Source organism: Hippopotamus amphibius, chromosome 2, assembly GCF_030028045.1.
Source record: "Hippopotamus amphibius kiboko isolate mHipAmp2 chromosome 2, mHipAmp2.hap2, whole genome shotgun sequence".
NCBI lineage: Eukaryota > Metazoa > Chordata > Mammalia > Artiodactyla > Hippopotamidae > Hippopotamus > Hippopotamus amphibius.
In genome coordinates, this window is record NC_080187.1 from 9,621,139 (window position 1) to 9,643,245 (window position 22,107).

The following is a 22,107-nucleotide window of genomic DNA, read 5'->3' on the forward strand; positions in this document are numbered from 1 at the left end:
TGGAAACCACTCACACCCAAGCCACCAGTGACCTCCATGCTGCTAATTCTGGGGGTCAGTTCTTGGTCCTCACTTTCCCTGGCATCTCAGCAGTGTTCAGCACAGTTGCTCATCCACTTGGAAACGTGTTCTCCACTTGGCTCCAGGACAGCACACTCTCCTGGTTTTCTTCCCACCTCACAGCTGCTCACCTGTTTTGCTGAGACGTCTGCCTAACTGCTCTGTGCTTCCAGTCTTGTTCCCCCATCCATTCCACTCCCACATCCAAAATGACCTTCCCAAAACCCACATCTGATTCCTATAGACCCCAGTGAGAGCAAACCTTCTTAAACCAGTGCATGGTACAAATATTATCACCTTATTTTTGTACCATCACATGAAAAAGGTTAGGAAGAACTGAGCTGGAAATTTTCTTAAAGTATTTTTTTCAGGATGAGCCTAGGGGTATAGGCTTGCCAGGTCTTTTCCTATCTGTGAAAGCACATCAGCTGCTTTCATGCTGGAAAACACAAGTGTAAAATCTTATGCCACAAAAATCTTTCCTTCATAACTCTATAGGTTTTGCTTCATTGTCCTGTCTTTAGCATTTTGGACCAGTCTGAGCAAGTCTAATTTTGGTTCTTCAAAGACAACTTTTTAATCTGCCTATATCCCTATGGGGTTTTATTCTCGTAATAAAAAAAAACATGGAACATTTATGTGTATTATCTCTAAAAGCCAATTTGTGCATTTTAATCTGTGAGTTTACTAATTTCTTCATTCTTGAAAAGTTTTCTTCCATTATATCTTTAATATTACTTCTGATTCATTTTCTTCTCACTTATTTAAGAATATAAATTAATTCAGCAATACCTATTAAGTAGTTATTGATTATTGATTAATTGGGTCTCTCTTCTCTGTCATTTTTAGCAATCATTTTTAAAAAAAACTGTTTTCCTTTCCCTGGCTTTCAGAAAAGTTTCTCAGGTTTTCCTCTACAACATAGATTCTGTTTTATTCAGTGTTGATTTTTTTTTAAATCATTGTTGCTAATGTTGTTTTTAACTACATGATTTTATTTTTATTTCCTTTTACAATATTTCTACATCTGATGCTACTCTACTTTTATTTCTGCTAACCTCATGGCTAGATTCCTTTTTGACTCTCCTTCGTCTTATCATCTTCTGTTTTTATAATGTTCATGTTTCTTCCCCACTTTATTTTTTTGAAAGCAAAGCAAATACTTTCTAAAATTTACTTTTCTTTGTAGGGCAAAATTTCTATAAAAATGTGTGCCATCTGATGTGCTCCAAGGACAAAGAACAAGATAAAGTCAAAGGGCTAATATTGCCGGAACAAAGAGTTACAGGACTCCTATCACTCTGTCACAATGTGACCATTGCAATGTCCCAGAGCCCTCCTAAGCAGCATGCCCTGTCTCTTGCTCATACCATATAAGGAGAGATATTTGCCCTATTCTCCTGCTCAACACACTGAAAGTATACATACTCTCCCCAGTCAGCAGATGACTTGCAAGTCCCTTTGTTCCCTGGCTATAAAAACAGACAAGCAACCCATGCTTATTGTCGACTTTCCCTGGCTACCAGAAAGTCAGCCCGCTGTTCTTGCAGCAACCCTTCTCTTTAAAAAAGTCTCTCTTCCTTGCATTCTGCCTTGTGTCTGGAAATTCTTTTCCAACATGCGCTTGGACCACAACACTTCCCATACAGACTCCACATTTCACAGTGCAGAGTCTTTTATGACCCAACACTGCCCCACTTTCCTTGGTTACTCATATTTATTGTTGACTTTACAGTGAACAAACTGGAGGCAGCTCCCTGCTTCCTTGCAAATCTCATGCAGGAAGGCTGGTGCCTGTGAATGGGCCCCAGGTATCATTCTGATGGGTTCTGCTTTCCTAATTTCATTATCTAGTGCAGATGTTGTGACTTGAGAAGGACTCTCCCAGTGAAGCTGCCAGGTCATGAGGAGTACAGTATATTCCTGGCTACTCTGAACCTCTGTAGTTCCTTCCTTGCAGGAAATAATTAACAACTACAATCCCCAGAATGCACCTTTCCTCTCCTCTCCCGCTTTTCTTTCTGGTTCAGTTTCCTCAAGAGCCTCTCAACCCCACATGGTTGGCACCCAGCAGCACTTCACTGCTGGGAAACGTACTTCAGGGAGGCCTTAATTTTGGAGAGAATGATGCAGGGGGAAGGGGAGGATTCCTTGTATTGGCTACTGGAAATCTTACCCATGAGCTGGTAGATTTTTGAACAGGAGCCCTGGTCCCAAGCACTGCTGAAATCTGCCTTTCTATTCTGTGTCAGATTTGAGATGGTAGATGATTGTAAGGCCTATCTAGAAAGTCCTTTGGCTTATTTTACAAACTGGTGGAGTTTCTATTATGTTGTAGGTATTCTTAAATCCATCTCATCATTTTATTCAGAGCGATATATTAGGTAGGTACTACTATTTTCTTTTTTAGCTCTTCATTGGAATATAATTGCTTTACACTCTTGTACCAGTTTTTGAGGTACACCAAAGTGAATCAGCTATATTTATACATATATCCCCATATCCCCTCCCTCCCGCGACTCCCTACCACCCTCCCTGTCCTGGCCCTCTAAGGCATCACCCATCATCAAGTTGATCTCCCTTTGTTATACAGCAACTTCCTACTAGCTATCTATTTTACAGTTGGTAGTGTATCTATGTCTATGCTACTCTCTCACTTTGTCCCAGCTTCCCCTTTGTCCCCCCGACATCCCAACCCCATGTTCTCCAGTCCATTCTCTGCATCTGCATCTTTATTCTTGCCCTGTCACTGGGTTCATCAGTACGATTTTTTTAGATTCCATATATATGAGTTAGCATACGGTATTTGTTTTTCTCCTTTTGGCTTACTTCGCTCTGTATGACAGTCTCTAGGTCTATCCACCTCATTACATACAACTCAATTTCATTCCTTTTTATGGTTGAGTAATATTCCATTGTATATATATGCCACATCTTCTTGATCCATTCATCTGTTGATGGGCATTTAGGTTGCTTCCATGTCCTGGCTATTGTAAATAGTGCTGCAATGAACATTATGATACATGTTTCTTTTTGGATTATGGTGTTCTCAGGGTACATGCCCAGGAGTGGGATTACTGGATCATATGGTAGTTCCATTTTTCATTTTTTAAGGAACGGTAGGTACTACTATTATCTCATTTTACAGACAGGAACAGTGAAACTCAGAGAGGTTATAAAAATGCTTCCAAGGTAGCCCAGCTAGTGAGTGACAGAGCTGGGATTCAAGGGCAGGTACATAAAAATAAATGCCCATTCTTTCAGTTTCTCCCTCCCTCTCTTTGAATATAAGTGAAATCCACGTAACATAAAATCAACTGCTTAAAAATATACAGTTCAGCGTCAGGCGGTCAGGTAGCCGTCTAGGGCCTGCAGGCAGTGTTCTAGTCTTTTACAGCCGCGGGCGCCAGCACTCCAGCACCTGCGGGGATGAACGCAGGTTGCCCATGGACTCTGTGCGAGGCGCTGCAGCCACAGCTACCTGCGTTCACTACGAGGATTGCGCGCTTCTATCCAGTGTATAATGAATCACAGTATGAAGCAGAAACAAGAAGGAATCCCAGAGAATGTAAAAGAGTAGTCCTGCTCCAAGAAGAACTCTGAAGATGATTCAGCCTTCTATGGCTAGATCTCTAGCTGGAAGAGAAAACAAGTTGGTTAAAGGTTTGTCCAAACAGAAACATTGGAACGACCAGTTAATACCTAAGACTTCCAGCTCTGAAGTTGTCACTGACCCAGAACATGGTGAAAATAAAAATTTTGGAGTCACCCAAGAAACATTTGATCTTATGCTTACAGAAAATCCATCCTCTCAATATTGGAAAGAAGTGGCGGGAAAAAGGAGGAAGGCTCTCTATGAAGCACTTAAGGAAAATGAGAAACTTCATAAAGAAGTTGAACAAAAGGACAATGAAACTGCCCGCCTGAAGAAGGAGAATAAGGAAGTGGCAGAAGGAGCCGCACATGTACAGCATATGGCAGAGATAATAGAGAGACTGAATCGTGAACCTCTGGATAACTTCGAATCACCAGATAGTCAGGCATTTGATTCTGAAAAGGAAACTGGTGAGGATTCTGAAGTAGAAGACTCAGAAATTGGTACATGTGCTGAAGAATTTGTCTCTTCCTCTACAGATGCAAAACCGTGTATATGAAATTCAGTAATATTTGACTCTTGAGAAATATACTGCCAAAATTTACCTCCACTATAGGTCTTTGTAGCAGAGCAAATAACTTTATAATGAAAACTTGGAATCAAACTTCTTTGTTTGTATCCTGGGACCCTGTTATTGTATTAAAATATAAATACTATGTATTTTTAATCTATGGCGTTTTACGTAAATAACATTTTCTCAGTTGTCAGACATGACGTGTATATGATAAATAAACTTCATTCTATGGAAGAAAAAAAATATACAGTTCAGTGGCATTTAGTACATTCACAATGCTGTGCAACCACCCACTTGATCTAGTTCCCAAACATGTCGTGACCCCAGAATAAAACCCCAAACCCATTAAGCAGTCACTCCAAGTTCCCCCTGCGCACGTTCTTCATCACTCCCTCTCAGCTGTGCCGGCAACTCCATGTGTGTTGGTGGCCCTGCCGCCATCGGGGTGGAGGCAGGATGAACCCTGTCACCCCTGTCTGCCTCGGGCCCGTCCCTGATGCTCCCCAGCAGCCATGCCCAGGCCGGTCACGGAGTCACCTCACAGCAGAGGGAAGAAGCCCTCCTGCCCCGGGGTCGGTCCTGCTCCCTGCATGAGCCCTGCAGCTTGGAGCCCTTCCCTGAGGCCCTGCACTGACTGCTAGTTGCCGGCCCCAGTTTCCTACCCAGACCCAGCACTGCTCTTTCATGCAAGGCCTGGAGTCCTGCTTAAGTGAATTCCAGGCTCTCTGCCCTTACTGCCACCTCCAGATTAAAATGAGGCGTCAGAGGCTCCCTGAGGCCACGCGGCTTGGAGCACAGAAGCCACGTTTCCCAGTCCTGGTCCCTGCAGCCCAGCATCTACCCTCCCTTCTCGACCTGTGGTCCTGCGGTGCCTGCACGCCCCCCTCGGGGGTTCCACTGTGTGAGGGGACAGCTCTCAGCCCTGTGATATCCTCCTGTTACCCAGAGCCCCTCAGAGAGAGTGGTCACTGAGCCTTACACCCGGGCTCAGCACAAGTCCATCTACTTGACCATGAACACTTGTCAGTGATCCACGTGTCCCTTTAGAACCCTCTGTCTCCACAGAGACAGGCTTCTGGAGCCGAATCATCTTCAGTCTGACCTTGCTGCAGCCAGGGAGAAACCCTGTCTGACAGCCCCCAGACAGGTCACCTGCCTGTGTCTGGATTTAGTCCACATGAATGACCACACGGCAGCCTGAAGTCAGTGATGAGGAGACCGGAGGACCTCTCCCATTCGCGGGCTTGGTGGCAGCGTGGCTGGCAGGGGTCTCTTTGCCTTTGCCTTCCTGGCTGAGGCAGCCAGGTCCGGAGCCCTGCTTGTGTCAACAAGACTGCAAGTCGGGAGAGGAATGCCTGCCCAGGATTTCTGATGCTTAGCACGTGGTGGCAGTTACCTGCATTACCACGAATGCCCTGTGCAGTGGGCAAGGCCCGGTCAGTGGCTGAGGGTGGGACTTGGGCTCAGCCAGGTATCTTCAGCTGTGTCACCTCGTGTGCCTTTCCTGATGCCTCTCGGATCCCTCTGTAAATGTGTGTGCTTTTCAGAGATGCGAAGGCAGAAATGAGATGATGTGTGTGAGACGTCTGGCAGAGTGCCTGGCTCATAATCAACTAAGTAAGTGCCAGCTGAACCTGTTTAGGGTGAGCCGGCCTTGGAGGCATTGGTTATTATTATTATTGATTATAGAACTCTATACACACTGTCCGCATGGTGTGAAAGTCCGCGTACACACCTCTGCAGGGTTACGTTCCCACCGTGCACACTCACATCTACATCCGCTTGCCCTTCCTCCCTCCCTAGGTCACCAGCCCAGCACTGAGCATCTCCTTAGGGCCAGAGGTGAATTGGGGGAGATGCTGCCTGGGTCTAACGAGATCAGTATGTTGTGTGCCAGTGTCTCAGTGTATGTGAGCATGGGCGTGCAGCTGGGATGCACGTCTGCACTGATGTCTCCATGTGTCTGTTTCTGTGCATAAGTGCGTCCGTGTGTCTTTGCATCTGCTTGGGCTGCCATAACAAGATTCCATGGGCTGAACGGGTTAAACAGCAGACATTTATTTTCTCACAATTCTGGAGGCTAGAAGTCCATGATTAAGGTGCTAGCAAATTTGGTTTCTGGTGAGAACTCTCTTCCTGACTTGTAGACAGCCACCTTCTCACTGTATCCTCACATGGCCTTTCCTCTGCACACTCAGAGAGACAGAGGCAGAGAGAGATCTCTCTGGTGGCTCCTCCTTTTCTTATAAGGGCACCAGTCCTCTTAGATTAGCGCCCCATCCTTATGACCTCATTTAAACGTAATTACCTCCCTAAAGGTCCTATGTCCACATATAGCCACATTGGGGGTTAAGACTTTAACATGTGAATGGGGGGGGGGCACAATTCAGTCCACAGCAATGTGGGACTGGTGTGTGTGTGAGTGTGCGAGAGTGTGTGAGTGTGTGTGTGTGTATTTGCTTATGTGAACGTATATGCGTCTGTGCTGGTTGAATGCCCATGTGTCTGTCTGCACGTGTGTGTGTGTCTCTTCGTGCAGCTGGGGGTGGGGGACAGTGCGGAGCGGCACCTGCCAATCACCCCCTCCCACCTGAGGCTGGGGCGCCAGCGGAATCGGGCGTGGGCTCCTCTCTGCCGATCAAGATCTATAAATAAAGTTGTCTCCCTGGCATGTTCCACACCGCACGCAGCTCTTTAATAAAATTGGCTGAGATTTGTGGATAAGCCTGAAGCAAAGTCAATGCTCGGTGTCAATCCCACGCTAAGAGGGGCCTTCAGGGGTCAAGCGGCTTCTTGTATATGATTCCATATCAAAGATATGTCAGCCGGGTGCTAACCAGCTCCTGGAGCGCAGGGAGATGCCAAGCCCTGTCCAGGTTCACTCCGGGGTCCTTGGGCTGGGGTGCCAGTTGGTAAGTGGGGAGGGGGTGAGGGGACCCAGCCAGAGCTGGCTTCTGTTGGGACTCAGCGACGCCTCGCAGGCTTGGGGACTGACTCCATCTTCCCTGTCTGAGCTGCAGGAAGGAGGGGAGGCGGCTGCTTCTCCCCAGCTACTCCTCAACACCTCCATCTTCCAGGTCTGAAAGGGCCATGTTTTGAGGGTACAGTCAGTGTCTTCCCAGGTCTCTGCTACTCCCCAGAGGCTGCAAGGAGCCTCTGCCCTAAGCCCCATGCACAGTCTTCTGAGTGCACGTAGGGGTCACCTGGCTTTCCCAAGCTCTCCGTCGATGGCTAGAGGAATCGAGGGTGCAGAGTCCCGGGGGGTTCTGTCCACTCTGGGCCACTTGGGGAGGAAGAACATCTAATAGGCATGCTGGCCACAGTCAGTGAGGCAGAAAGAGGGGAAATCAAAAGAAGTTTGGTTTAATTAAGTATCAGGGAAGATTTATGTAACTTCCTCTCCTTGTCATAAATATTAATGAGGGCAGCCAGCCGCTGGTTCCCACAGCATCCACAACCCACTACCAGCTGGGGAGAGTGGAGGAGGACGGGCTGGAGGTGAGGAGGGTGGCAGCTTCCCCTCCACACACACACACACACACACACACTCAGAATGGGTCTAGAAGCTCTTCCCTGCGGCAGATGGTGGCATGAGTCCCTTTGCAAGTATGTGGCCCCTTGGCCAGTAGGTCCAGGAAAGGGAGGCAGCCCCTTCTTGCCCCCTGGTCAGGCTGGAGTTTGGGGCAGGGCTCCCCTCAGCAGCCTTGCCCTTGTCCCTCTTGGGACCAGGTCAGCTCTGGCCTGAGGGGAGGCATGAGTGTGACAGCGAGTGATGGGTGGGAGTGTTTGAGGGACCAAGAAGCAGCATGCCAGGGTCAGGGGTCGGGGAGCGGCGTCGGGGGTAGTGTGTGAGCGTGAAAGTGAGGGAGTAAGGAGGGGAAATGAGGATTCCCATGGAAGAGCTGCATCAGGGTGGAAAACCGGGTACAGGACGCAGTGGGGCAGGAAGGGAGGGGACCGAGCCGGCTGTGACAGTGAGCAGCCCCACAGAGGCCACTGCTTGTCAGAGCTCCCCGGAGAAGCAGAATTGACAGAGGTTGGTTACAAGGAACTGGCTCCCAGATTATGGAGTCTGACACATCTCAAGGTCTGCAGTCAACAAGCTGGAGACTGAGGAGAGACAATGGTGTCGTTCCAGCCAGAAACCAACAAGCGGAAGGGCGGGTGTTTCAGTCTGAGTCTGAAGGCAAGGAAAATTGATGACCAGGTTTAGCAGCTCAGTCATCAAAGAGGAGCCTCCCCCTTACTTGCGATAGAGTTGGCTTTATTCCTAGCCAGGCCTTCAACTGATGAGATGAGGCTCACCCACTTACCCACACCAGGGAGGGCAGTCTGCTTTACTCCGTCTACCAATTCAAACACTAATCTCATCCACAACACTCTCGCAGACACACCCAGAATAATGTTTGACTGAATATCTGGGCATCCCCAAGCCCAATCAAGTTGATGCATAAAATTAACCATCACAGCAATCTTGGTTCCATTGAGCAAGGGAGCTCGGGGACAGACAGGTCACACCTGGTGTCCTGATCAGAGCAAGGCTGCTGGAGCACTCACCCCAAGCCCCAGCACCCTCGGTCATCGGTTAAGGTGCTCTGTGCTCTGGGCATAAAGCCAGTCAGGGGCTACTGTCAGGAGAGGATGCTCCGGGAGCCAGTGCACTGAGAGTGGTAAAGGAACCCAAGGGGCTGGGGACCCCGGAAGGTCTGCTCTGCGTGGTCCTGTTCCTGTGTGGGGTCAGGGTGGCACAGAGATCGAGAAAGCGGCCAAGGGGAACAGGAACTAGGCTCTCCTTTACTCACTGGACAGATTTTTGATAGAGCACCCACTTCATACCAGATACGATTCTCCTAAGCCCCTTTGTGGCTGTGCCCCAGGCGTGCTGCAACATGGCTTGGGAACCCACAGCAACTTGCCGACAGAACTGCTGTTGTTCTCACTGTTACAGGTGGTGGGGCGGGGTGGGGGGGGTGCCCAGAAGGGTTTCCAAACATGCCCACGAAGTAAGCGGGGGCGAGGACTAGAACTCAGGTCTGCCTGGCTCCAGCAGTGGGAGCAGACGCCTTAGCTGAGGACCCCGTCCCCTGGGGATCTATGTGTCTGGTATGCATCTGTCTAGGTCTACTGGTGGGACCTGGGAAGATCGGGCTTCTAGACCCCCTCCCAGGACTGCAGGGGGCTGGGGGTCAAAGATGGAATCGAAGACATAGCCACCAATCCATGGACTCCCTCCATTCCCACCCCCACCCCCAGGCCAGACCAGTATCTCCCCTTCTGTCACCCAACAAGGTCAGTAAAGTCCAGACTGAAACCTCCCCCACGGATGCCAAAGTCCCTGGAGATGGACAACAATTACTCATAAATTTTTGAGGGCTCCCCAGATGCCAAGCACATTAAATACATCTTTTCACATAATTCCCAGAATAAGCTTTGAAAGGAAGATGACCATCATCCCCATTTATTGATGAGAAAGGCAAGGCTCAGAGATGTTATGTGACTTGCCCAGGGTCACACAGACATAAAGGATGGATCAAGTTAGACCTTTGGGGTCCGTGATGCCAAAACCCTGTGTTTAAGTCCTTGATTGCAGAATGCTCCCAGCTCAGCATCAGTGTCATCTGGGAACTTGTTAGACATGCACATTCTCATGTCCTTCCCCAGACCTCCCGCATCAGAACTCTGGGGGTGATTTCGGGACCCACTCAAGTTTGAGAACCATTGACCCAGGGGGGCAAGGCCACCCAGGCTCACCCTACAACACGCAGGGCCCCAGAGCAGGGGGAGGGCTGTTGTCTCAGGGTCCTGTCTTCTTTGAGCCAACAGGGAGGGCATGGAAGAAGCAGACCTGCACCCTCCACCAGATAGTATCTTCTCCTAAGATTTATTTGCCCATATGCCCGCCCCCCCCCCACAAGTCCCACCCAACCTTCTTGCTCTGTGCACATCCCTCTTCTCCTTTTCTAGAGGGAAATGTGCTTGTCTCCCATCTTTCCTCTTTATCAACAGTCAGAGACAAAGGTGGCCTCGTTTCTGGGTCCTTTAGACCCAGGCTTCACCCTGGGCTTGGGCCAGCCCCTCACAGCCCCCTCTGATTCCCCTGGTCAGGGGGCCCCACGTGCAGGGCTCACTCTGATGAGTAGCCTCCTGTGGGTCAGTCCCAGAGCCAGCGGGGGTCCAGGACTTGCTATACAGCAGCTCTGAACTGTGGACCACTCCCACCTTCCTGCCCCCGAGCCTCTTCCCAGCATCAAACATGAGCCAGCCTCTACCAATACGAGGGGAAGGCAGCCTGAGGCCCCCCCAGGCACCTCTCTGTAGCTATGCTGTGTGACAAATCACCCTAAATCTTAGTGACTAAAATAACCACTATTTGTCATCACACCCTCTTCTATAGGTGGGCCAGGCTGATCTAGGGTAGCTTCTCTCCTGTGTCTCCAATCAGAAGTGTGGAGGTTGGCTCGAGAGCTGACTAGCCTAGAGACGGCCTTGGATGTGTCTGGCACAGCTGCTGTCAACTGCTGTCAGTGGTGACTGGGAATTGGCATGGCACAGCTTCTCCTGCATTCTATTGGCTAAAGCAAGTCACAGGCCAGCCTGGATTCAATGTTCAGGCAATAGAGTCACCTCCTGATGCGAGGAGCTGCCAGGCCACATCCCAAACGGTGTGGATACAGTGAGAGGTGAAGAATAGAATTGGAGGCATTTTTGCAATCTCACCCTCGAAACTTCCAGTCTTTCCAGACCCTGCTTTGGCCTGAGGGCTTTACCCACTGGGTGTCATTCCAACAGAGAGTGACCAGGCCCCCAACATTTGGACACATCACTGTATTAGAAGCTCCAATGGTCCAGTCCCCCTCCCTACCAGCCTCAGCCCCATCACCATTTCCCATTACTGCTCCCCCTCGGTGGATTCTGAGCTGCCATGTGGCCCATGCAGGAGGGGAGGAGATTGGTAAATACATGTCAAGGTCCAGTGCTGGGCCTGGCTAGGACACAGAGGTCAATTTCTCCTCCTGCGGTTCCAACCTACAGTGTTTGGGCAACCCCCCAAGGGACTACAACTTCTGTGCCAGATTCACTCGGTATTTGGAACAGGGGTGGGCAAGAGCCCTATGCCAAGCCACCTGCTAAATGTGCCCTGGTGCTGTCAGCCAGGGTGGGGCAGGGCACAGCCACAGCCCTGCCCCACCCAAGACACTGCGTGGTGTGCACCTGGCTCCAGGCCTTCCTTGTGGGCCCGCGGTTAGGGAGCAGGCAGGCCATAGCCTGAAAAGCTTTTGCACAGCAAAGGAAACTATAAACAAAACAAAAAGACAAACCACAGAATGGGAGAAAATACTTGCAAATGATGCAACCATGGTCACCTCACAGTGGTCAGAATGGCCATTATCAAAAGTCTACAAATAGCAAGTGCTGGAGAGGGTGTGGAGAAAAGGGAACCCTCTTACGCTGTTGGTGGGAATGTAAATTGGTGCAGCCACCATGGAAAAGAGTACAGAGATTCCATAATAAGCTAAAAATAGAATTACCATGTGATCCAGCAATCCCACTCCTGGGCAGATATTTGGAAAAGACAAAAACTCTAATTCAAAAAGATACATGCACCTCAATGTTCATAGCAGCATTATTTACAATTGCCAAGACATGGAAGCAATCTAAGTGTCCGTCAACAGATGAATAGGTAAAGAAGATATGGTACATATATACAATGCAATATTACTCAGCCATAAAAAAGTATGAAATATTGCCACTTGCAGCAACATGGATGATCACACTGAGTGAAGTAAGTCAGAAAGCAAAAGACAAATATTATATGATATCACTTATATGTGGAATCTAAAAAATAACAGAAATGAATTTATTTACAAAACAGACTCACAGGCATAAAAACAAACTCTTGGTTACTGAAGGGGAAAGGGTGAGGGTGGGGGAGGGATAAATTAGGAGTATGGGATTAACAGATACACACTGCTATATATAAAATAAACAATAAGGATTTACTGTATATCACAGGAAACTATTGATATATTTAATATTTTGTAATAACTTATAATGGAAAAGAATCTGAAAAAAATACATATATAACTGAATCACTTTGCTGTACACCTGAAACTAACATAATATTGTAATCAACTATACTTCAAGAAAGAAGAAAAAAGAAGTAGCTTGGCTTAGCTGTGTTTCTCCTTTAGGGAATATTTTTGGGGTGGGGGAAGGGAGAGAAGCCACAGATAAACATGAAACTTTTTCCTCATGTACCTATTACATACTTCAGGATTTTCAGGAAAAAAGTTTTAATTTAATTGGTAACTCATGAAATAACTTTTAAAACATTGTTTTTATATTAAACATATGTATGTGTGTGTTTGAATAGAAAGATAAATGAAATAGAATGCAAAATGCGTGTGACTTTTTAGAAACAAATAATCAATATTCCCTTGCTTGCAATAGGCCACTGTAGGCTGTGCCCCCCCAGATCTTCCAGAAATACTTTCTCTTCTTTTGTGCTTGAGGGGCACTTGGGTAGAAATGTTTGATCCATAGACCTAGTGTTTCATTAGAGCCACGCAAGATCAAATTCCCACTCACCTCTCTGAACTTGTTTTCATCTATTGAATGAAGCACTTCAATTCAATTTCAATTCAAATCATAAGATTATACGTGACTTTACGATGGGACTGTGTTTCATTCATCTCTGTATCCTTTGGGCCCGTTACAGCGCCTGGCACATAGTCGATGCTCAATCAATAACTGCTGAATAAAATTAAGTTGAAATTTGGCTAGTATTTCTGTAGAATAAACTAAATGTTAAATTTCTAGGTCAAAGGGTATGTACTTTTTTAAAAAAGGATTTTTTTAGAGCAGTTATAAAATTGAGAGGAAGGTACAGAGATTTCCCACATACCCCTGCCCCCCATACACGCATAGCTTCCCCCATTATCAACTTTCTCCACCAGGGCAGTCCATTTGTTACCACTGATGAACCTATACTGACACATCACGATCACCAAAAATCCACGGTTGACATTAAGGTTCACTCTTGGTGTTATGTATTCTGTGTGTTTGGACAAATGTATAATGACATTTGTCCATCGTTACAGTACCATATAGAGTATTTTCACTGCCTTAAAATTCCTCTGTTCTCTGCCTGTTCATCCATCCCAAAGCTCCTGCCCTTGGAAACCACTGATCTTCTTACCAGCTATAAGTCCTGCCTTTTCCACATGTCATATAGTTGGAATCATACAGTATGTGGCTTTTTAGATTGGCCTCTTTTACCTAGTCATATGCATTTAATGTTCCTTCAAGTCTTTCCATGGCTTGATATCTCATTTCTTTTTATCACTGAATAATTCTCAACTGTCTGGATGTACCACTGTTTATTTATCCACGCACCAACTGAAGGACATCTTGGTTGCTTCCATGTTTTGGCAGTTATGATTAAAGATGCTATAAATGTTGGTGTGCAGGTTTTTGTGTAGACGTAAAGTTTCAATTCCTTTGAGGAGATACTGAGGAGTGTGATTGCGGGATTGTACAGCAAGAGTATGTTTAGTTTTGTGAGAAACCACCAAACTGTCTTCCAAGGTGGCTGTACCATCTGTACTCCTACCAGCAATGAATGAGAGTCCCTGTTGCTCTAGATCACTGCCAGCACTTGGTGTTGTCAATGTCCCAGACTGTGGCCATTCTAACAGGTGTATCACTATACATTTCACTGTTGCTTTTTAATTTGTATTTCTCTGACAAGGTATGATGTAGAGCAGATATGTACATTTTTAACTTTGAAAGATTTTGCCAAATTACTTCCCAGAGATATTTTATGCATTTACATGTTTTCTTACACTGTCAACACTATGCTATCAAGATTTTGATGTTTGACAATCTGATAGATGAAAAAGGGTATTTTGCCATAGATTCCATTTCTGTTATTATGAATAGGATTGAGTATCTTTTCATTTGTTTAAGAGCCATTTGAATTTGTCTTTTTAGAAACCTGACTCTTCAAGTCTTTTGCCCTTAGTTCTTCTACTGAGTTGTTGGGTTTTTAAAAATTTATTTGCAGGCATCCTTTATATTAAAAATTAGTCATTTATTGATCAATATGTTATAAATACGTTGTGTGTTATTTGTTTTCTCACACTATTTTTTCCTTGTACATTGAAATTTTTTCTTTATTTTAACTAATAATCATTCTAATAACTTTTATGTTTTTCAATTTTTTTATATTTAAATGTTTGAGATGTATGGAATTTATTTTGATGTAAGGAGTAAGGTAGGGATCCAAGTTAACTTTTTTCCAGATGGTTGCCCAGTTATCTCAATGCCATTTATTAGATACTGATTTTCCCCCTTTGATAAGAAATGCTGCCTTTAGGTAAATCTCCAAAATATATAAGCAGCTCATGCAGCTTAATACCAAAAAAGCAAATAACCCAATCCACAAATGGGCAGAAGACCTAAATAGACATTTCTCCAAAGAAGACATGTAGATGGCTAACAAACACATGAAAAGATGCTCAACATCACTAATCATTAGAGAAATGCAAGTCAAAGCCACAATGAGGTATCGCCTCACACCGGTCCGAATGGCCATCATCAAAACATCTAGAAACAATAAATGTTGGAGAGGGTGTGGAGAAAAGGGAACTCTCCTGCACTGTTGGTGGGAATGTAAGTTGGTACAGCTACTAAGGAAAACAGTTTGGAGGTTCCTTAAAAAACTAAAAATGAAACTACCATATGATCCAGTAATCCCACTATTGGGCATGTACCCAGAGAAAACCATAATCCAAAAAGAAACAAGTACCATAATGTTCATTGCAGCACTGTTTACAATAGCCAGGACATGGAAGCAACCTAAATGCCCATCGACCGATGAATGGATCAAGAAGATGTGGCACATATATACAATGGCATATACTCAGCCATAAAAAGGAATGAAATGGAGCTATATGTAATGAGGTGGATAGACCTAGAGACTGTCATACAGAGCCAGAAAGAGAAAAACAAATGCCGTATGCTAACTCATATATATGGAATCTAAAAAAATGGTACTGATGAACCCAGTGACAGGGCAAGAATAAGGATGCAGATGCAGAGAATGGACTTGAGGACACAGGGTTGGGGGAGGCGAAGGGGACAGGGAGGGTGGGGGGGAGTCTTGGGAGGGAGGGGATATGGGGATATATGTATAAATACAGCTGATTCACTTTGGTGTACCTCAAAAACTGGTACAAGAGTGTAAAGCAATCATATTCCAATAAAGAGCTTAAAAAATAAAGGAAATGCTGCCTTTATATATGTTAAATTCTCATTTCTTACAGGATAAATTTTCGGACTCTACTTGACCAATCAGCCAGTTTTTCTGTTCTTGCCCCATGACCAGTTGCCGCTATGTCCTAACAACAAGTAAAAAACTGAGCACACTGAGAAATCAACACCTCTTCTTGGATCTGTAAGATAGGTGAGGATACAGAGGCAAACAGTGCTCCTAAGATTAGAAGGAGAGTGAGGCGGATGTAGGGAGTCACAGCTTACCAGAGCAGAGATCCGCATGGAAGCCACAGCAGGAACCAATACCCAGGAGGAAACCCCGGAGGTTAACTGACGAATTGCTGGAGGCTCCGTGTGGGCAAGTCTGAGAAGCAAAAACTCCAGGGGCGCCCAGTCCTGGGGGACCCCCACAGTTTTGTAGGCTCCACGAGGTCGACCAGGTTTCCAGTCAAGATCGGGAACGAATCTCCTTGTGCTTCTGGCAGGCGGAAGAGAAGAGGGACCATTTTGAAACATGCCAGAGTTCTCTGACCTTCTTAACAAGGCCAGCCCTTCCTCAGGGGAAACTAGTTAACCAGACACTAACTGTGGGGGAAGGGAGATACCCAGTTCCAGCCCACGCTAGTCACCCTGTCTCACCTAAACAGAAGAAAAAATTTGAGAAACTTCAGACATGAGTATGAAGTTCATAAACCAGAGGCACGGGCTCAGTAAAAGACTGAGACCTGATTGTAGGACAAAGGAACACTTCCCCTCCCCCAGCTCCTCACCACCACACCACCAAAGGCCTATTTACAGCAGTTTCTTGTACCTAGTACATCATGTCTGGCTGTCAAGGAAGAAAAAGTCACCAGGCATACTAAAAGACCAAAAACACAATTTGGAGAGACAAAGCGAGCATCAGAACCAGATATGGCAAGAAGGTTGTAATAATCAGACCAGGAATTGAAAACAACTATGATTAATACGCCAAGGGCTCTAGTGAATGAAATCAACAGAATTCAATAACAGATGCACCATGTAAGCAGAGAGATGAAAATTCCAACAAAGAACCAAAAGGAAATGCTGGAGATCAATAAACTGTAACAGAAATAAAGAATGCCTTTGATGGGCTTATAAATAGAGCGGACACAACTGAGGAAAGGATCTCTGAGCTTGAGGATACATGAGTAGAAACCTCTAAAACTGAAAAGGAAAGAGAACAAAGATTGGAAAAAGCAGAAGAGAATATCAAAGGACTGTGGGATGACTACAAAACAGATACCATACACATAATGGGAATGCCAGTAGGAGAAGAAAGAGAGAAAGGACCGGAAGAAATATCTGAAACAATAATGACTAAGACTTTCCCTAAATTAATGCCAGGCACCAAACCACAGATGCAGGAAGCTCAGAGAGCACCAAGTGTGATAAATGCCACAAAGACTACATGTAGGTGTATCACTTTCAAACTACAGAGAATCAAAGATAAAAAAGAAAGCCTGAAAGAAGCCAGAGGGGAAAAAACACCTTACCAATCGAGGAACAAAAATAAAAGTTACATCCAATTTCTCTCAGAAACCATGCCAGCAAGAAGAGAAAGCTGTGAAATATTTAAAGTGTTAAGAAAAAAAAAAAAAAGTCACCAACATAGAAGTACATTCTCTTTGAAATTATCCTTTAAAAGTGAGGGAGAAATAGAGTCTTGGGGTTTTTTGTTTGTTTGTTTGTGTTTTTGTTTTTTTTTTTCCAGATATATACCCAGGAGTGGAACTGCTGGGTCATATGGTAGTTCTATGTTTAGATTTTTGAGAACACTCCATACTGTTTTCCACAGTGGCAGCACCAATTCACATTCCCACCAACAGAGTATGAGGGAGGGTTCCCTTTTCTCCACATCTTCGCCAACATTTGTTACTTGTATTTTTTTTGATGATCGTCATTCTGGCAGGTGTGAGGTGATATCTCATCGTGGTTTTGATTTGCAGACTCACAGATGTAGAGAACAAACTAGTGGTTATCAGTGGGGTGAAGGAAGGGGGAAGGACAAGGTAGCCGTAGGGGTTTCAGAGTTACAAACTATTAGGTATATAATAAGCTACAGGGATACATACACAGGAAATATAGCCAACATTTTATAAAAACTATAAATGGAGTACAACCTTTAAAAATTGTGAATCACTGTATTGTACACCTGTAACATATAATATTGTACAGCAACTATACTTCAATAAGAAATGTTTTTAAAGTGAAGGAGAAATAAAGACTTTCTCAGACAACCAAAAATTGAGGGAATTTGTTGCCAGTGACCTGCCTTGCAAGAAATGTTAAAAGAAGTTCTTTAGTGAGAAGGAAAATAATATAAGCCAGAAAAGGTGGGAAGCAGTACATTAGTCAGCTATTGTCACAATAATCTTATGGAACAAACCACCCCCAGACTACGTGGTTTAAAACAACAATCACTCTTGCTTACGTGTCTGTAGGTCACCTGGGCTCCAAGAAATCTCATCTTGGCTTGGCTCAACTTGGGTCCATGCTGCAGCTAGGGTCAAGTTGCATTCCATATGTCTCTCATTTTTTGGACCAGTAGACTAACTGGGGTATGTTTTCTTATGGCGATGTCAGAATCACATGAGGCAAACACACTGCACAGCACATTTCACATTTCTGCTCTTAAAATACCCACGCACATTCCATGGGCCAAAGCAAGTCATATGGCTGAACCCAATGCCAAAGGGCAAGACATACACACTGCTCACTACAAGAACATGTCTAACTGTAAAGATTCAGGTCCGTAATTCAGTCTAATTCAATTTACCTTACCTATTTCATTTTATAGAGCTAGTGAAACCTGAAGCCAACACTGAAGATGAATCTAATCACGCATTTAGATGTGAAAAATCCTTTAAAATCAGTAAATTAAAGCCAGCAATGATATTCCTAAAATCATCTTTCACAACCAAGTCTGATTTATCCCAGAATTTCAAAGATTACTTATATGTAAAGAATCCAGTAACATAATGCACTCTATCAGGAGGAACAATTTTTTTTTCTTTTTTTTTTTTTTTAATTTTTTTGGGGGTACACCAGGTTCAATCAACTGTTTTTATACACATATCCCCGTATTCCCTCCCTTCCTTGACGCCCCCCCCTCGAGTCCCCCCCACCCTCCCTGCCCCAGTCCTCTAAGGCATCTTCCATCCTCGAGTTGGACTCCCTTTGTTATACAACAACTTCCCACTGACACTTTTACAGTTGGTAGTATATATATGTCTGTGCTACTCTCGCGCTTCTTCTCAGTTTCCCCTTCACCCCCCGCCCCCTCCCATACCTCGAGTTAGGAGGAACAATTTTTTTAAAAAAGAGATAACCTCAATCAACGCAGAAGAGAGAGAATAAAATTTGACACTCATTACTAATTTATATAAAGTCTTCCAAAACCAGGAATAGGAGAATATTCATTAACATAAAGAATACTTATCTTAAAACAATAGAACTGTATTTATGGGGACATAATAGATGTCCTATAAAATTAAGAGCGAAATAAGCATGACTTCTTCCATTTTTATTCAATATTTTTTGGCTCCATGCAATAAAATATGTAAACAGAGATAAGAGGTCTAACTATTAGAAAGGAGAAGATGAGATCATCATTATTTACAGATGATACAATTATATACCTAGAAAACATAAAAGTATCAACTGAAAAACTCTTAAGATAAATGAGCAGTCAAATACAAGATAAATACTTGAAAATCAATTTTTCCCATACTCTAGCAATAACCAGTTATAAGATATAATAGAAAATAGATTCTATTTACAATAGCAATAAAAGCATAAAATATTTAGCAGTAACCATAAAAAGAATTGTGCAGAAAGTACATGTGAAGAATGCTACCAACATTTATTCACAGATATAGAACACTGGAAAAATGGAAAGGTATACCATGCCCAAGAATGGGAAGATGAAATGTTGTGAAGATATGAATTCTTCCCAAATTAATATGTGGGTTTAATACAGTTCCATTCAAAAGATGAAATGGGTTGGACCAACTTGAGAAGTAATTCTAGAATTCATCAGGAAGAATAAAATTTTGAGTATAGATAGGACATTTTTTAAAAAGTGAGGTAATAAGGGGGTACTGGCCCCATCCAATAACAAAACTTACTGCACAGTAATCATTTTATTTTATTTTATTTATTATTATTTTTTTATCCAAGTATCAAACACTTTATCCTGGTTCCTGCTAAGTGGAAACAAACAAATTATTCCAGTTCCCACAAGGAAGGTTGATCTGAAAGAGGAAAACTCCCCACATTCTTGACCTGGACATCAACGTTCCAGGAGAGTGAAAAGGGGGAAGAGGAAGAAAATTTAACTAAGATGATGGTTTTTAATGGGAACCAGAGGTATGGTTACAATTACATAGTCTGACACAAAAAACCCATGGGTCATCAGGAGTTAGAATTTTACAAAATAATGAGGGTAACACTGGGTACAGGAAGAAAGCTGCTCCAGAACCTCAGGAGCCAGGCTAATACGGCCTCTCCCTGCGATCCTGTCTGTGCTCACCCCTGGAGTCCATCTTGCCAGGGCCAAAGCCACCTCTGTCCCCAGCACCCCGGCCCCCTCGGAAGCCCCCACGGTCCCCGCCTCGGCCTCGGTAGCCACCCCGATCGCAGCCTCCTCTGCCACCACGACGATCACCTCCGTAGTTACCCCCCATGTGAGAGCCTCCTGGTCCCCCTCCTGGGCCACCTGGTTTAGGAGCCTTACACTGGTTGCATTCATTCCTCCAAGAGAAGTTCATGTTCTCGCAGGTAGGATTAGGAGACTTCCCGTCCCCCGCTCGCTGCTGTCTTCCACCGCCACCACCGCCACCGGGGAATCCTCCTCGGCCACCGCCACCACTGCCACCACCTCCACAGCCTCCACGGCCCATGGGTCCTCCTCGCCCCCGGCCTCCAAGACCACTGCCACCACCCTGGTTGAAGTCTGCTCGCCGAGTAGCAAATGAAACCTTGATAGGATTCCCAGAGAATTCTTTACCATCAAGCCAGTCAATAGCTGCTTTAGCAGAAGGTGGGACATCAAGTGATACTGTTGCCTCTCCCTTCAGCTTGCCCGTTTCCCTGTCTGTGTACAGATTAATCACGGGCTGTCCCATTTTCTTACTTGTCTTTTTTTTATTGGTATTTTATTTTATTTTTTTTTATTTTTTTTTTTGGCACACGGGCTTAGTTGCTCCGCGGCATGTGGGATCTTCCTGGAGCTAGGATGGAACCCGTGACCTCTGCATTGGCAGGCGGATTCTTAACCACTGCGCCACCTAGGAAGCCCTCTTACTTGTCTTAATGATACCAATCTGCTGGAAGTAATCAGCTGCAGACTCAACTGTCACATTCTCGCCCAGGCCTTGCACGAAGATGGTGTTGTTGTCTGGATTATCCTGTTCAGAGTCATGACGTGATCCTTGGTCCCCAGGGCCACCAAATTTATTGAAGCCACCATGGTCACTTCCACCCATGCCGCCTCTGCCTCCACGGCCGCCTCCACGACCTCCGGGTTCACAGCCACCACTGCTGCGGTCGTAACCACCACCACCGCCGCCCTGGCCACGGCCCCCACGGTCCTGCTGGCCTCCCCTGGAGCCGCCGCCACTCTGGTCCTGATTGCCATAACCGCCGCCCCTCATGGAGGACTGGTCTTGGCCATGGCTACCTCCACCACCGCCTCCACTGCCGCTGTTGCACTGGTTCTGCTGCCCGCAGCCCAGAGGGGGATTATAGCTCTGCTGCCGTGCACCACAGCCAGACTGCTGGCCACAGCCGTAGCTCTGGGGCTGCCCACAGCCGCTGCTCTGAGAACCGCCACCACAACTTCCCGCGGTGCTGCTAGGAGCTGGCTGCTGGCCTTGGCCATGGTATGAGGGCTGCTGTCCATAAGACGACTGAGAACTCTGGCTACTGCCATAGCCACTAGCTGAGCCACGTCCCTGGGGAGCTGACTGTGTGCCACAGCCTGTGTTCTGGGTCTGTCCGTAAGAACCCCCATAACTGCTCTGGCCATAGCCTGAAGTGTCCGCTGACTGGCCGTAGCCACTGTAACTCTGCTGTCCGTAGGGCTGACTGCTCTGCTGGGAATGGCCCTGCCCAGGCTGGGTTGGGTAGGCCCCCTAGCTTTGGGTCGCTTGTTGGCTATACTCGTTTGAGGCCATGTCCGCACACAGGCCGACAAGCAACAAAGTTCCAACATCACAGAGCACCGAAGCCTCGGAGACGCCATAATTTTAAAAGTATCATTGTTACTGTATTTGACAGAGACCTCAATTGAACATGATAAACAACTTGGAAACAGGTTTTAATTATAAGAACTTACATGTAATGTGTTCCATTAACATATAAGTCCCATTAACATATAAGTTGCATTTGCTTGCACATAAGTGAAACCTGATTCTTGGTGTTTAACTGCTGCCTGAGGGCATTGTTTCTCTTATGAAACAAGCTGGCCAGAGCTGGACAGGTCAAGGATGAGGCACCTACATCAGGAGTAGAGTTTCTTCCTTCTTGCTCTGCCCTGCCTGGCATGATCTTGCATCCCGAGGTTGCAAAAATGGCCACT

The 22,107-nt window shown here is 45.6% G+C and overlaps 2 pseudogenes; one reads left to right on the forward strand and one right to left on the reverse strand.

Moving 5' to 3' along the window:
- The first annotated feature begins 3,583 nt into the window (after window positions 1-3,583).
- Window positions 3,584-4,214, forward strand: LOC130846630 (geminin-like; annotated as a pseudogene).
- A 15,733-nt stretch (window positions 4,215-19,947) lies between these two features.
- LOC130845924 (RNA-binding protein FUS-like) lies at window positions 19,948-21,703 on the reverse strand (annotated as a pseudogene).
- Window positions 21,704-22,107: the final 404 nt, after the last annotated feature.